Below are 15,762 nucleotides of genomic sequence, written 5' to 3'. Positions count from 1 at the left end.
TATCCTCAACTTCACTATTTTATTTTCTTTTGAAGTGTATAATCTGCCATTAATCCCTCTCAGTTATGTTTCTTAAATTCAAATATTGTTTCATCCTTAAAATTTTCATTTTCATGTTGTTTATGCTTTTCATCTGTCTCCTCATTACACTTGCACTTTCCTCTTCATATTGGACATAAATGTTTAACTTTTTGAGTAAGTTTAACAGATTTGTCCATGGTTCAAGGTAACATTTTTCTTAGTTCTTTGCATGCCTAGTGATTTTCATCTGGATAGTTGGCATTATTAGATTTTTTTTTTTGAAAGAGAGTTGGGCATTCTTTTGACATATCATTAATCTACTTGCAATCAGTATAATCCTTTTGAGGCTTACATGCACTCTTTTTAGATGGCTCCTGAGCAGACTTTAGTATAAAGCAATTTAGCACTATGATTAAACGATTCAATTTTGATGTCTTTATGTGATTCCTTATGAATCACAAAGTTGTTCCACTTAACAGGAGTGAAAACTATTCCCAGTTTTGTATGAACTCCATGAATTGTTTAACCTACTGTTTTTCTGTTGGTTACATCCCCAGCTTTGTGGAGTTTCAACTTATCCATATAAATAAGTATTCAGATACGTGAGCTCCCCCATGTGTATGTGAACTCCATCTCCAATATTCTGCCTCTCAAATTCTAGTCACTTTAGTCTCCCCATCTCCCCAATCTTCACTCTATTCTCAGCTCAGTAAAACAACTGAACCCTTTTTAGGTTCTTCCTTTCTATGCAGCAACCTGGAATCTTCCACATTAGGAAACTTCCTTCTTAGGAAAAGAATATACAAAATGAAAAAGTCTCATACAGAGAATGATGAAGCTAGAAAGGAAATGTATGGATAGAAGAGATAACAGTTTTTGAAAGAAATCCAGAAATAGGAAAAGGGAAGGGAGAAGTGTTTTAAGAAAGAAGGCATGTTCAATTGTATTAAATGTTTTTGAGGGGTTAACTAAAATGAGGAATTATATTCATGTATTGGACAAATACTATGTATCCAGAATATATACAGTATTTTCTAAATTCAACAATAAGAAAATTAAATCCCAATTTTAAAAATGAGCAAAAGGTCTAAAAAAGTAATTCACATCAAAGCAGATGTACAGCATATAATCTGTCTCAAAATCATTAGATAAATGGCAATTAAATCATAAGATATCACCATATACCTATTAGAATGTCTGTAAAACAAAGAAATAGTACCAAGTCTCCATGCGGATACAGAACAACTGGAACACTTTTGCTGGTGGGAGTGCATAATGATACACAGATGCTATGGAAGAACAGTTCCCATTTTCTTATAAAGTTTATAATGAAGTTGCTATAGGGCTAGACAGCCCAACTCCAGTTGTATTTACCCTAGAGAAATGAAAACTTATGATAACACAAAAATCTGTATGTAATGTGTAGAGCAACTTCATTCCCTGTCACTCCAAACTGGAAATACTCCTGATTATTCAATAGGTGAATAAATAAACAAATTATGGTATATCCCTAGAATATGTACCACCCAATAATACAAAGTGAACTATTGATATAGTCAGAAACTTAGATGAATTTTAGTGTATATTCTAAGTGAAAGAAGCCAAACTCAAAAGGCTATATATTTTATTATTCCTTTGATATAAAATTTTGGAAAAGGTACAAAAAAATGGACAGAAAATAGATTAGTAGTTACCATAAGTTGAGAGTGAGGGAAGCAGGTAAGTACAAAGGGAAAGCATGGAGGAATTTGGGGGTGATGATCTGTGTTAAAACCCTGGTGGAAGGGACATGAATGTATGCATTTTTCAAAACCCATAGTACTAGTGAACAAAAAGAGTGAATTTTACTGTTCGTAAATTCGTATAGACAACTAAGATATGTGGGAACTCAAAATGGAAGACAAACCATAATAAATGAAATTAACTATGTTACAAATGAATAATATTTATACAATGAAAGGAGGAGGGAAGTAAAGAACTAAGCTAGATAATGTTAGAAAGCAGTTGTTATGGTTTAGGTATGAAGTGTCCCCCTAAATCTCATGTGTGAGACAATGAAAGAAAGTTTAGAGATGAAATGACTGGGTTATAAGAACATTAACCTAATCAGTGCATTCATCCACTTGAAGGGATTCACTGGGTGGTAACTGTAGGCAGGTAAGATGTGACTGGAGGAGGTAGGTCACTGGGGCATGACTTTGTGGTTTATATTTTGTCCCTGGTGAGCAAAGCGCTCTTTCTGCTTCCTTGTTGCCATGTCCTGAATTGTTTCCTCCTTCCACCCTGATGTTCTGCCTCATCTTGGGCCCAGAGCTATGGAGTCAGTAGACCATGGACTGAGACCTCTGAAATTGTGAGCACCAAATGAAGTTTCACTCCTCTAAACTTGTTCTTTTCAGGTCTTTTGTTCACAGAAGCAAAAAAGCTGATGAAAACCACAATATTTTAATTAGATACTATAAGGCCAAGAACAAAAAGCAGTGAACACAAATACTGTGCTCTAGTTAGAACCTGGTTTCTTACAGGGATATGGATTAGCAATTCTGAAACTGCTTTATGTGCATGTAAGAGTTAAAAAATAAGTAGTATACTTTCGATAATGAGAGCCAGATTTCTCACTTTTGGAGAAAGAAATTATAAATAAGGAAAGAGGGAAAGTTAGAATAAATCCTGTGGTATTGGAATTGAGTCAGATGTATCAGTAGGAAATATGTTTTAAAAATATATATATAGTTATAATTAAATATGAAAATAAATATAGATGTGTGTATACATGGCTCAGTATAGTCACGTATATTTCCTGGCTGCATTCACTGAGAGGCCTGGAAGCAATGGCACTCTAGTAGCAATGAGCAGCAGATCACAGTTTCAAAACACATTTTCCATTGAAAGAATCCAGAGCTCCTTGGAGATGAGTGAATTCCATGTCCAGGGCAGTGTGATGGTAACTCTTCTGTGTTTACTTGAAACTGGTCACAGTGTTCCCAGATATTTGGTTAAACATTATTCTGAGTGTGTCTCAGAGAGCAGTACTTCTAAATGAGATTAACATTTGAATCAGTAGTAGGTTGTCCTCCCTTGTCCAGTCCATTGAAAGGGGAACCAAGCTGAGTAAGGGAGAATTCACTCTGTCTTTAATTTGGGATATCAATCTTCTCCCACCTTTGTCTTTGGACCTCAACTGGCTCTCCTGGTTCGCTGGCCTTCAGACTCAGACTGGAACTTGTACCATCAGCTCTCCTGGGTCTTCACCTTGTCAACTGCAGATCTTGGGAATTTTCAATCTCTACAACTATGTGAGCCAAATCCTCATAAGTAATCTCTTTTATGTATATCTATCTCCTATTGGTCCTGTTTCTCTGGAGAATCCAGGCTAATCCATGCAGGAAAACTAAACTAATACCTTCCAAGGTAAGCCTGGAACATAACATGAGGCCAGAAAATTAATACTTATAGAAAGATAGTCATCTCAGAAGGATATGGGAACCAGTCTAAAGGAGTTCTAAATGGTTAGAGATGAAACAATTAAAACAACAATATGAAAAATGATCATATTGAATTATAACTCATAGAATAAAATAAATATCCATGAACCAGAATGATATATATGAAATGAAATAATGTATAATGAAAAAAATAGAACAGAGAAGACAACATCATATTAAAGATCATTTTCAAGTAACAAATGTAGAAGATATAAGGAAAATAGAAAATCAGCATTGGAACACCCATGTAATAATTATTGTAGGCAAGATCCACTGATGGATGCTAAAATTACGGGGCAAAAGTTTAAGAACTTAAACATCCCACTATATTATTAATTCCAAAGGGAGACATTGTAACATTATACTAGAAATCTGCTTAGTCAAGTGGTCACATTAATGTCCCCAGGAGTAAGATATACTGACATCACATACCCACTGATACCATGCACTGGGAAGGGTACAACATCACTGCTGTGGTATTCTTGCCAGAAATTTATCTATTCAATGTGATCATGAGGAAATACTGGAAAAACCCAAACTGAGAGACATTCTACAAAATAAGTGACTCACATTCTTTGAAAGTGTCATGATCATGGAAGGCACATAAAGGAACAGTCACAGTTGGGAGAAGAAAAAAATTGATGACAGTTAAATGGAATACAGAATCATGGATGAAATCCTGGAATGGAATAAGGAAATTAGTGAAAAAGTCTGCTGGAATCCCAAAAATGTTGTAGTAGAGCTTATGGTAGCGTACTAAGGTTAATTTCTTCATTTTGATAATTGTGCTTTGGGTATACAATACGTTTGCATTACAGGAAGTGGGTGAACATTATAGGGGAGAGCACTGTATTGTACTTGCAACTTTTCTCTAAATCTAAAAATGTTTCAGAAAAAAAATTTAGTAAAATCACTTTTAAAATCTGGCATTAGGGATGCCTCTGGGGAGCAGAGTGAGATAGCAACCAGACCAGAATAATCCAAGTGGAGTAATGTATAAAATGTTATTAGGTAGGAAGAGTTTTCAAAAACATGTTTCTGAATGGTTTGCCAAGCTCTAGGTTGGTAAATTGGAGAAAGACTGAGGGTAATGGGATTGATTTTTTTTTTTTTTTTTTTTTTTTTTTTTTGGTACTAGTAATTGAACCCAGGAATACTTAACCTTTGAGTCACATCCCCACCCTTTTAAATTTTTATTTATTTTTTAAATTTTGAAACGGAATCTTAGTTGCATAGAGACTCAGCAAATTGCTGAGGCTGGTCTTGAACTTGTGATCTTTCCGTCTCAGCTTCCTGAGCTGCTGGGATTACAGGTGTGCACCACTGAGCTCTGCTTTATTCACATTTAAGATGAGAGGAATTTTCGAGTATTTAGATGTTGATGATGAGGAACAGTTCAAAGAAAGCACTGGTAACTACAATTTATTCTAAGCAAGGTTTATTGCTCAGATCAAGTGGGAGAGGAGGTTAAGTGGGAGAGGAGAGGAAGTGAAGAGAATGGAGAAGTTGAAAAGAGTTGTTTGAGAGAGGCAGAGTAAGTTGACCTGACAGAGTAGGAGTATAAGGGCCCACTTGAGTTTGGTGATCATAAAATTACAGGGGGTAAAACTGCTATGCTTTATGACAATCTCTACTAGACCTACTTATTCAGAAATGCCTTTGAGGAAAGTCTGTAGAATACATCCAGAGTTGAGACTTTCTCAGATGAGTAAAGTAGAAGGGCAAAACTGGGGGTAAAGTAGACTAAAAGAAGGGCAAATAAATTTAAGTGTTATTATTTGTAAACTGTACATAGAAACAAGGGAAGAGAGGAAAGGGATAATGAGTAAGGAGAAATGAGGAATTAAATAGGAAATAAAATAGATCCTTAGGTATGCAGGTCAACAATTCCATGGCATATGGGTCTGATGGTCTAACATATCCATCTTTGGCAGGGATGTGCCTGCCAGTGCTGGTTTATGATTCAGTTTTTTTTTTTTTTTTTTTTTTTTTCAAGTCTGCTAAGACAATAACAGATGGTCATCTGCTGTCCAGGTTCCTCTTATTTCCTTTCTCATTCTTTATTCTTATGAGTGTATGATTTAAAAAAGAAAAAAGAAAGAGAAAGAAAACTCTGTTATTATTTTGGTAGGGTTCCATGGAGGAGTGAATGTAAATGAGCACTCTTTGTCTACTAGTATTTGAAAGTAGTCTCCCTCCTCCATTTTAACCCCACAAATAAGAGTTGTTCTTGTTTCACTTGTCGTGCTTCTGCTGACTCTCCCTAGTGTCTTATATCCTTGTGTGTTGAACTTTATTCATTTCTTCAATTAGGTCTGTTATTTATTTATTTGAAATCAAATTTAGTCTCTGTATCTACCAATGGTTTAAATTAGAGATACTTTCCTACAGAAAGGAATTTCATGGATTTCTTCCAGAAGCTAGGAGTGAATGAAGCTGAAACTTCTTCAAAACCTGTCAAATTCATAATGCAACTTTGACTCAGACCTTGGTTTTGATACATTATAGCACAAATATCATCATTAGCTCCAAGGACACTCCCCTTAATGTTACTTGCTTCTTACTGCTTCTTATTAAATTTCAACTTATGTTTTGTTTCTCTCTCCTACTTCCTTGCCTTTTAGCAAGTAGAGTAATGTATTAAAATAGTTTTATTTTACCATTTGCAGACCCTCTTGTGTTTTTCAGAGAGCCTGGCTATCAAGTCTATCCAGCTGTACTTGGGAACAGGAAGTCTGGTGGAACTCTGTTCTTACTTGCAAAATGGGGTGGGAACAAGAAGGTCATATAGGTGCTTTAGTAGAAAGAAAGTGGGCTTTGACATCACAGCCCAACTAGGTGTAAAATCTTGATTTTATTGCTTCCTAGTAAAAAGGCTTTCAACCAATTACCTAAATATTTATTAAGCCTCCATTCATTCATGAACAAAATGAGGAAAATAATTATACATTTCCAAGCTGCATGAAGACTAGACAAAATATATGCAAATACTTAGCAAACATCTCTCAAATTCTAGTGTTCCCTATCTCAGTTGGAGATAACATGTGTGCATGTGAAACTCACCTGGGTGCTAAGGACTGAAGATATACCACAAACATTTCTATTATTGAAGAGTTTTCAGTCCAAGAAGCATGCATAGTTTTATTTATTCTTTTGGTTTGATTCATTTTGCCTTGAAAGAAATGTGAGTGAAAAAAATTCATAATTGCAGATGCAGTTGGAATAAAAATAAATTACAAAGGCAAGTTAAGTCTCTAAGCAGATGGCAGATTTTCCTTTTTATTCTGGTACATTCTAGTAGTAGGGCTCCAATACACAATAACCAGAGTTTCAACATTTCAAGAGAATGGTTAACTAGAAATTCAGAATCAACTTTGAAAAAGTCATGTGTACAAGTTTGACCTGGCTCTGATACAAGTGAGGGTTGGTGGGGTTAATAGTGGGAAAATGCCTAGCACTGCTTTTCTTCAATGAAGGTCTGCCTGGCCCAGGGCTTCAACATCAAGGCCTCTGTCTAAAGCCAAAGAATATATGACAAATAGCAGCTCACACCTGACAACAGTCAGGGTTTTAAACTCGACAGGGCAGGGATTTGAAATTCTGCCAATCCTTGCATTTTTTTCTGATTAGAAGAATTTTACAAGTTTACAAGGGGCTCAAAAGTGCACTCAGAGCTCCATGGCTCCTTGTAATTTGGCACTGGGCTTTAAGAACTGACTATGCCTCAACCACAATTAGCCAGAACTTAAAAAATTTCACAAGTTAAACTGATTTTTTTTCTACATATATCACTTCTGGAAGAAATGGGAAAAAAAAGTGTATATAAAAATTGCTCGAGGAATTAATTTTCTTGTGCGATAGTGTAATATAGTAAGAGGGAATACTCTAGAGCCAACTGCTTGGTTAATGATCTTGCTTCCATCCACTCATTATCCGTGTGACCTTTAGGAAGTTATTTAACTTCGATGTCCCTCAGTTTACTTGACTATAAAATGGGAGTAAAAGTGGTACTTAAAAGGTTGTTAGAAAATTGAGTTAATCTATATTAACAAGTATGTTTAGAATAGTACCTGACACACTGCAAGCATTCAATGATTGCTATTTTCTTATTTACTGCCAGCTTATAGGGCTTGTATTTTATAAGTAATGTTGTCCAATGTCCCTCTATAACTTCAGTATAGAGAAAAATTGATGTTTAAAAGGTGGCAGCCACCCCCCAGTCTTCAAGACTCTCAAGCAGCAAGGTTTCTTTTTTCTAAGTTTCTTCATCTTTCCTTTGAAAGTTTTCTTCCACTGTTGTTTTCCTATTTCAAAAGGTGACTGCTTCCATCATCTCTGTTTTCCAACCAGAAAACTTAAAAAGCATTAATCTCTCCATGCCAGTTGATTAAAACCTCGTGCCAATTCCACTTCTGGATTAAACTGCTCACCTCTGACAAAAGGCCCTGCTCCTCTCCTATCTTTGGTCCAGGTATAGTGATCTTTTGAAATGTAGGTTTGATGATGCTTCTTCCCATCTTGAAATAAAAATCTCATTTCCCTGTAAGTGAAAAGCCCTCTTCTAACACTGTGGGATTATATCTTTTTGTCCTTCTCCCCTGGATCTAGGTAGGATGGAAATGGAGGAAAGAGGAAAAGGGGGATGAGAAAAAAAGCAACAAATCCAAGTGAAATAGGAAGGGACAAAAGCAGAGGAAGGAAACATTGCACTTAGGTGTGGAATCCAGACGCTAGTCAAACTTGTAAGATGATTTATGCAGCGTATATTGCAATCTGGGGAAACAACCCTTTTAACTATGTGCATGGACCCCTGAGGTTAAAATATTGGAAAATTTCCCCCAGAGCAAGAGATGCATATGAATTCCTATCAGCTTAGAAACAATCTGGATTTTCTTTCTGGATTGTCTAATGCAAATAACCTTCTCCTCGGGAGTGGGTAGGTGGTGTCCTGCAGTGATGGATGCATGGCCAGCAATGGCATTTCAGGTAAAGGCAGAAAATGGTTGTTACTTTTAGAGCAAATCTTCTCTTATCTTCTTCATTAATTAGTATCCGGATCTCTTAGCATCAGGAGAATGAAACAGCACATATTTTTTTATTTTTATTTTTGTAAATTTATTTATTTTTGGTACCAGGGATTGAACCCAGGAACGCTTAGCCACAAAGTCACATACCCAGCCCTTTTTATATTTTATTTAGAGACAGGATCTTGCTGGGTTGCTTAGAGACTCACTAAGTTGCTAAGGCTGGCTTTGAACTCACTATCCTCCTACCTCAGCCTCCTGAGCAGCTGGGATTACAAGTGTGTACCACCACACCCTGTGAGACAATGCATATTCTGATTACCTATTTTAATACAAAATCATCATTTATCATGATATTTTGCCAACTAGTTATTGCCCATTGGAAATGGAATAAAAATAAAAATCCACAAAGTGAGCAATCCTTTGTCCTCTTCCATATCAGTGGTTACTTCTAAGGGTAGAACAAGAATGAGAAGGAGGAAAAGAAAAGAATCAGAATAAGAAAAGCAGGAGAAAGAGGAGGAGGAAAACATTCACTAAATAGTACATATACAAGGCATAAAAATAAGCATAGTTCCGACAAGGAGCAAATGTTAAATATACTTGCCTCTCATCTTTCAGGGAAAATCTGAATTAATTCTTATTTCTCTAGAATGTCTGAAAATGTATATGTGGACAACTGGCTACCCTATAGTCAATTGCCAAGTTATTTGTAATATTCTTCTGCAATAAAGGAAATCAAATCTCTCTTCAAATTATCCTCAAAAACTGGGTAAATTCAGAGGAATTTCTCATTGCCCTAAATAATACTCTGTGTGTGTGTGTGTTTGTGTCTGTGTGTGTGTGTGTGTGCACGCGCACACACGCCAAAAAAAGAGGATTAACTATACTGACAAATTTTATATGTAAGAGAGCTGGAAGCTGATCTTCCATTTATGTAGCACACATTTGACAAGAACAGATGGTGAAATTGCAAATATTATTCCCTTCCTCACTCTGGCTTGTGTCACCATTTTTCCTTGCTAAGGAATTCTAGAAGATCCCAATCCCCTCTATGAGAAAGCATTCCTAAAGTGGATAAAAGATAAAAGTGGCGTTTCAGAGGAAGTAGTCCTACTATTCTTTCATGATTCCCTTCCTATTTGCAACTTTGTTGCCACAGGAGCCCCAACTTAGAAAAGCAGCACGGTGACATGCCATCTCAGTCTTCTAGAAGCCCCTCAGAAAAGTGGGTGGCTCAATCATCCCATGGCTGGTGAGTGGAGGAGAAGATTATATTCGAATTCACATCATTTTAAAATTCTCTACACTAGTGTTTTTCAACTTATCAGCTATAAACCACTGAAGGGTGGCAGCAAAATTTTTAAAAACTCCTCAAATCCTTGTGCACATATCTATTTCCTTGATCCCCAAATCAAAAGATTCTATGATTATCACTATTATCATGCAGGAGGTCTACAAAGTTGGTTGACACTTAAAAGGAGTGCTCTTCTTACTAGAAAATTTTAAGTAAATAAAAGGAAACCATTGCTCTATATTTGTGGTTCTCATATTTTGGGGTTTCACAGATCAATATCAATATCCTTCATGATATGTTTTTAGAACTTAAAATTATAGTCTTTTGAATGAAATACATTTAGTTTTATAAAAAACTCATTTCATGGTTCTTCCTCTCCTCCATCACTGAAAATGTTATCATGGAGCGGCACTGGCAGGAGGAATGGTATTTGAGAACTCTGTTTCTCACCGCACTATGCAGAAGAGTGGAAGAGTTCAGTGTTGCACATGCTCTACTGTTGTTAGCACTGCTCTGAGGAAAGGAAACATACAACGAGGGTCCCTTATCCTACTCTGGGCTGCCTCTTCCCTGGCATTCCCTGCTGGAGATGACTGCCATGCATCCAATAACCAGATTCAGCTCTGAAAAATGTCAACTTCAAGCTTTGCTACAGAAATGGCAGCTCACAAAAGTAGTCCGTGCTCTTGCTAACTTAGAAATGACTCATCCTTGTGAGCTGTGAAGTAGGGAGAAGAAATAGGCTCTCATGTAGTTTGTCTGTTCTTCTTAATCCCTCTTTCTGCATGGGCTGGCCAAGGAGTATAAATGTCTTAAATTAGTCTAAAAATCAATCTGGGTTTAATAGAAAAAAAAAAAAAAAAAAAAGGTGGGACCAACACTGACAGTTTGAATAATTCATTCAATCAGCAGACATTTGCAGAGCACCTACTTTATGTTAGTCACTGTGCAAAAGGTATGGCAATCAAATGCAAACAAACAAGAACATCAGCAAGAACCATCGACGATGCAAAAGGACATTATACCAAATTTGGACATGTTATAGACCTCCCTTTCTTTAAGGCTGAGTAAGATTCCACAGTGTATGTGCACCACATATTTTTAAATTTTTTTTAAATTTTTACAGACCGCATTTTGATTCATTGTACATAAATGGGGTACATCTTTCCGTTTCTATGGTTGTGCACAATGTAGGTTCATACCATTTGTGTAATCATACATGTACATAGGGTAATGATGTCTGTTTCATTCCACCATTTTTCATACCCCTCCTCCTCCCTCTCATTTCCCTCTACGTAATCTAAAGTTCCCCCATTCTTCTCTCACCCCCCAACCCCCTCCACCCCCATTTTATATCATCATCTAGGAAAGCAGTGTAAATATTCCTCAGAAAACATGGAATGAACCCACCTTCTGACCCAGTTATCCCACTCCTCGGTTTACACCCAAAGGACTTAAATTAGCATACTACAGTAACATAACCATATCAATGTTTATAGCAGATCAATTTATAATAGCTAGATTGTGGAACCAACCTAGATGGCCTTCAACAGAAGAATGGATAAAGAAATCTGTGGTATATATACACCACATTTCTTTATCCATTCATCCACTGATGGACACTTAGGTTGTTCCTATCTCTTCACTATTGTGAATAATGTGGCAACAAAATATCTTCTCAATATCCTGCTTTTAGATTTTTTGCATAAATATTCAGAAGTGAGATGACTAAATCACATGGTTGTTCTATTTTTAAGTTTTGGAGAAAAACCATGAAGCATTTTAAAAAAAATTATACTTTGCTTTTGTCATTGCAAAGAAGGTTGACCCTTATATCCCACTTACCAGGAGATGTAACCAGACCCCGACCTCAGAAGGAGTCTTCATCTGTCAGGAGAAATGGCAACCTTACTGTGGCTTTATAAGGCCTTTTCTCCTTAGCCAAATGAGTAACCTGAACAAGGATAGGACAGCAGTGATGATACTGCTGCAAAGTACTCACATACATGTGGCCAGGCAGCAGGCCAATGCTAATCACAGCCTCCAGCACCTGCATACCCTCAGCTGGGGGCTTAGTTGTCAAGAGAAAGTCACAGAAGGCCTGTCAGCACCTTGCCGTGTGCCTTGGGACAAGGCTATCTAGGAACTGGCCTGAATTCCCACATGCTCCAAGTCTCACTTCTTAACATTTACAAAGTTTTCTGATACTGTAGTCCCAAACTGCAGCACAAAAGAATCCTTCAGAACCTGGGCTAGGAAGTGGACTGAAACAGGAACACCTCCCAGAGTTGAAAGGAGACACCTGTGTGACTCTCAGAGACACATGTGATGAGGAAGTGCTTCGTTTAAACAAAGACTACCTTCAGGGCCTGCTTCCTAAAAGGCAGGGGTCTCAGGCTCAGAAGGGCCCCAAGCTTGGTTCAGTTCTCTGCTGTAGCTTCTCAAAATTATTAATATTATTTTTAGCAAGGAAGGATTCACACATTTTCATTTTGTACTGGGCACCAAAGTAGCCAGTACTGATTATTTTCCCTACTAAAGGGGAAAATGGAGACCGCAATCAAGGGCCTAGAGTCCTATGGGAGCACTTGAAATGGGAGAGTAGGATATAAAACAGGGAAAAGTAAAACTAAGAATACGATTTTACATTTTGTAAAGAAATCAAGCATTGTGTGCTAAGCCAAGAGCCCACGATTTTAATTTTCCAACCCATTATGAAGTTTGAGACTCTAAAATGCTCACTCTACTTTATTGCTCCATGGACATTACACACCCTTTTTCTGTTTCTTTAATCTGGAAGAGCAGTCCCCAAAACACACACACTTAGAACCACATAAAAATTCAGCACAAAGTGTCAAAGTGCAGTGCTGAACCACTTTGTCTGTTCTGACTTTCACCCATGTCCCTAAGGGTGAGAAATCACTTTCCTGTGTTGTGCTTGTCTTTCCCTTTACAACCTCAAACCACTACTCAATTCCTTCTCAACCACAATTTGAATTCTCCTTTTGGTGATGCTTCTATCAATCATTTTTGCATCATTAGCACTTTGATTTTTAACAGGACCAGGCACATAATTTGTAGGGTCCAGTACAAAACCAAGATGTGGGCCCTTTGCTCAAAACCTACTAAGAATTTTAAGAAGGCAACAAAAGCAAGAGCATTAAACCAAGCATAGGCCCTTTGAAGCCTATTTGACTTCACAGGTTGATGACTCAGAAAGCTCCCCAATTTTCACTGACTAGAATAGGGAAATATACCCATTCCTTAACCAATTACTGTTAAGTAGGTTGATTAACTTAACTTTAGACAAAGAGCAGCTCCCCTGGAGCTGGAGATAGTTCACTTCCCTCTGTTTCATGTTGTCTGGTGGAAAGGATTCATGAGTAAAACCATAAATAGTCCTTCTGAATAAGTGTGGGGAGCATGTGGCTGCAGGGGAAACCAACAACAGTGCCTGCTCCATCATGCCCTTGACTCAGAAGTGAAGCTCTTCATTAGAAACTCCCCTTGATGCACACTTAGGCTCCCCGTGACCTTGAAGAGCTATTCAAATTCCATCTACTTACGTCTGCCTACTCTCAATTCCTGGCTCCCTTACCCCTCAGACCTCATCCCTGCTACCAGCCTTCTCTGTAGGAATCTTCAGGAATGCAAAGGTATTATTGCTGTCTCCTATTGACCATCATGAAATAAGCAGCCAGGACTAACAGATATTAAAATACATAAAACCCAAATAACAAAAAACTGAAAATAAAGGTACCACTGACCAAAATCCATATATTAGTGTTGAGAGGTCATCGAATTATTGGGTTAACAAGTTGTATGGGATACTCGATCAGAATTTAGAAGAAAATGGATTTTTAAATGGGAGAAGTGGTCAGTGTTGGGGGGTATGAAATGCATTGTAGAGCAATACAGGATTCTCATACAGGTAAAGCACGTTTTGATATGGTACAGTGAACTCTTTTTTAGGGGTCAAACAGTTTGCATGCAGAGAGCAGACTGTGCAAGTCACTTCAAAATATCAGTGGTGAAGGGAAAAAAGTTATGAAGCAGATGTCATTACTAAAAAATTAGGAACCAGTACAAAAGGCAATGATACAGCTTCTGACAGTGTGTACAAACTGTGACTTTTCACCCCATGTTGCTTCTGTTACTCCTTTCAAAGCATCTTCTCTCTTTCTGCAGCTATCCAAGTACTGCTCAGTAGTTAAGATCAAGCTCAGGGTCTATTACTGCAAAGAAGACTGACTTGACCTTTACTGACTCTCCAGCACTTTTCTCCTCAGCTGACAGGGACAGAGGAAAGGAACTGTTCCTTCTCCATAACCTCAGTGCACCCTGTGAACACATTCTGTGAATTATTAACCTTGTTCTCTCTCACTCACTGGATCATAAAATCTTTGATGCTAAAAACTCTGTCTCCTTCTTCTTCATAAACTCAGTGTCTCAATAACCGATGAATACGTAAAAAGAAAGTACTCAAGATGCCTAGTGAAGTGACATGCTCAAAAGCTACCTAGGAACAATACCTAGTAACACTCTGTGTAAGCAATGGTAAAAGAATGCTCAGAATAAAAGACCACAATGGGTAGAGAGACTGAGATATTGTTATATTGTTGGTGACACTGGATTGGATGCGGATGAACAGGAGGAGAAAATTGTCCAAGATCACTTGAAGATTCCTTGCCTTGAGATCTGGAATGTCAAGTAATAGACCCCTGATATAACTTTTGTGGGAAAGACCATTGTGATTCAAATGTATAAATGGTCTCCAACCTTCCCTTTTGGGTCTGTCAGTTCCTTTATCTTATCTCAGAGTCCTGCTCTCCAGTAGTTGAGTGTTTATTTTTTGGTTCTCTCATAATCTTTGAATTTCATAGTTTATTCCACTTATGAGACAATAATGCTTCTTGAGTAAAAATGGTTATACTCTAGACATGAATGAGATTAAGTAAGGTGGATAATTACTCTGAGTTTATGTAAGACATGATTCAAAAATACAGTGTCACAATTAATTCTTTCCTTTGATGTTAAGTGTGGTAATAAACCACAAGAGCACTATTGATCCTAGGTGCCTGTTTCACCAGTAGAAGTGAGAACATTTCATACCACATTGAATGTATACAAGATGTCAAACAATGTATGTACTAACCACTACTTTAAGATTATGATTATTGGTTATTCACATACTACATTTAAATAAATCATTTTCTTCTGTTAAAAAAATAGTGTCAGAGGAAAAGGTACTATTATGCTAGTCACACCCCTATCTCCCAATCCTGCTGAGCAAGTGCAGCACTGACTCCAAGAGATGTCTGGAAAGTGGCTTCCCCAGTGTTTTAAAAGTCTTCCTATAGGACACTAGCAAAGCTCAGGAGTTTTTGATCCTCTTAGCATGCAATTCTGCTGTGTGGCTTTCCTCTTCATGCCAAACTTCATGCTAATTTGTAGCAGAGGGTTGTGGATGTATGTAAGGGGTACTAAAAAATAAAAAGTCTTTGACTTGTCCTGCTTTGTTAAGTTGGCCTTCCTCATAATGAAGGTTTTCTCATTATTTTATTTTTCCCTCCCCTTCTAAGCTTAAAACTGAATTTCAACATCAATAGGAAATGACTTTATCTTAGTTAAGATTTGAGTACACAATCACAATTTCCATATTTATTTCATTTTTCAGGTGAACGCTTAGTGGTAGAAATAGAGAAAAAAGTCTAAGTACATAGAAAATATGACAAAAACAAGATTCTACATCTAGAGTCTCAGTTATGTCATCAGTGTAAGATAAGATTATCGCATTAAGAATAACACAATAAAACATTTAGGTAAGAACATATGTGCAAATTAAAATAACTCTAAATATGTTCCTTTGTGCTCTGATTCTTAATGTAATTTCAATTAGTTTTATCTGACTAGAGATTAAAAAAACTTTAAAGAC

At 37.1% G+C, this 15,762-nt stretch overlaps 1 protein-coding gene and 1 long non-coding RNA gene across 21 annotated transcripts in view; one reads left to right on the top strand and one right to left on the bottom strand.

The window, feature by feature from the left end:
* HDAC9 (histone deacetylase 9) overlaps window positions 1–15,762 on the bottom strand; it is a 926,898-nt gene that overhangs the window by 21,113 nt on the left and 890,023 nt on the right. The gene's annotated exons all lie outside the window — the stretch shown is intronic.
* On the top strand, window positions 2,924–15,721 carry LOC306668688. The gene is made up of 3 exons (XR_013765943.1): window positions 2,924–3,432; window positions 9,693–9,785; window positions 14,016–15,721. It is a non-coding gene; the product is annotated as an uncharacterized lncRNA (long non-coding RNA).

Source organism: Sciurus vulgaris (assembly GCF_902686455.1).
Source record: "Sciurus vulgaris genome assembly, chromosome: 8".
In the NCBI taxonomy this organism is placed as follows: domain Eukaryota; kingdom Metazoa; phylum Chordata; class Mammalia; order Rodentia; family Sciuridae; genus Sciurus; species Sciurus vulgaris.
The sequence above is the reverse complement of the archived record's forward strand: the minus strand, read 5'-3'. Positions and strand labels throughout refer to the sequence as shown.